Source organism: Cyprinodon variegatus, unplaced genomic scaffold (genome assembly GCF_000732505.1).
Source record: "Cyprinodon variegatus isolate N-32 unplaced genomic scaffold, C_variegatus-1.0 Scaffold997, whole genome shotgun sequence".
Taxonomy (NCBI): domain Eukaryota; kingdom Metazoa; phylum Chordata; class Actinopteri; order Cyprinodontiformes; family Cyprinodontidae; genus Cyprinodon; species Cyprinodon variegatus.
This window is the reverse complement of record NW_015151450.1, coordinates 101,945-103,693: the sequence shown is the minus strand read 5'-3', so window position 1 is coordinate 103,693 and position 1,749 is coordinate 101,945.

Here is a 1,749-nt window from a genome sequence, read left to right as displayed (position 1 = left end):
TGCAATCCCTCACACTAAGAATGTTTATAGTGACAGTGGAGAGGAAAAACTCCCTTTTAACAGGAAGAAACTTCCAAAGAACCAGGCTCAGGAATCGTCATTGACTAAAACTGTTTTCTGTATGTGTTATGGATTACTGAGATTTACTTTATTGTTAGGATAAAAGAAACCTAAATGAATTTTATTAGTTTATTTATAAAGTACTAATTCACAACACATCATCTCAAGGCACTTTACACAGATAATTCAACTAGATCATACACTCAAAACGGTTTCTATCTAAAACCAGCTGATTGCATCGACTTATTGACTCAACAGCACAAATGGAGAGGAAATTTTCCTTTTAACAGGAAGAAGCCTCCAGCAGAACCAGGCTCAGAGTGAGCGGCCATCTGTCGAGGCCGACTGTGGTTCAAGGAGTCGGAAGCAGACATAGAAAGAGAAACAGAGATACAAAAGGCAACTGTCAATCAGCTCCACAAGCACCCCCGTCCAGGAAACACACAGCCAGGCAGACGAGCTCCAAACCAGCTCCCATGTCAGAGGATGGAAGAGAGCACATACAGGTAGTCACAGTCCGAGAATCAGGACTACACTGAAAAACAGGTCAAGCTAAAACTTCTTTAAAGAAAGGTGTTGACAGCACAGCTGATATTTCTCTCCAAGAGAAAGTCACAGCCAAACAGCAACAGACCTTATGAAACTACTACGAGAAATGAGACAGAGAGAATATAACATTAAAGAATAAACTAATATTGCAGAATTGTCACATTGAATGGAGGTAATAAGGACCCAAATGCAGAGATGAAGGCTGAGGTTGTTACTTGCAAGTTTAAAATACAAAAAAGGCTAACAGAAGCAAAACTCCACAAGCAAGAATCCACAAAAATACTGAAATCCAGAAAACTCACATGAAGTGTAAGAAATGATGAAGACGAACCATCAAGTGACTAAACAGGAGGTGTATATATGAGAGACAGAAACAAAGACCAGGCAAAATTCGAAGATTGGGCGCAGGCATGGACAGAGGAATCTCCAAGGGGAAAGAGACTGACACAAGAGGGCAAACAAGAAATATATAAGAACCAAGAAAAAGAATCAAAGTGAAACTGAAAACTTGTTTGGTGAAGCAAAGTCTCTGGAGGCCAGAGAAGGAACAAAGTCTCTTGGGGCCGGCTGCGAGGCTGGAGGTGAGGCAAAGTGACTGGAGGCAGCCGAAGGCAAGCGGAGCCTCTGGAGGCCGGCCGTGAGGACAACAACGATGAAGGAGCTCTGGAGGATGACCATGAGGATGGCGACGGAGGAGGACCTTTGGAGGATGACCGTGAGGATGGCGACGGAGGAGGACCTTTGGAGGATGACCGTGAGGATGGCAGCGAAGAAGGAGCTGTGGAGGATGGCGAAAGAGGAGGTCCTCTTGAGGATGACCATGAGGATGGAGACTGAGGAGAACATCTGGAGGATGACCGTGAGGATGGTGACGGAGGAGGTCCTCTTGAGGATGACCATGAGGATGGCGACGGAGGATGTCCCCTTGAGGATGTCATCTCTGCAGCAGGAGCCTTGGAGGCTGGCGTCTCTGCAGCAGGAGCCTTGGGGGCCGCCATCTGTGGCACAGGAGCTTTGGGGGCTGCTGACTGTGGCTCAGGAGCATTGGGGATGCCGTCATGGCACAGAAGCCTACAGCAAGGTGGCACAGATTGGGACCCACGAATATGCAAGGCGTGCCCGCTGAGGGGCCTTGGAGGC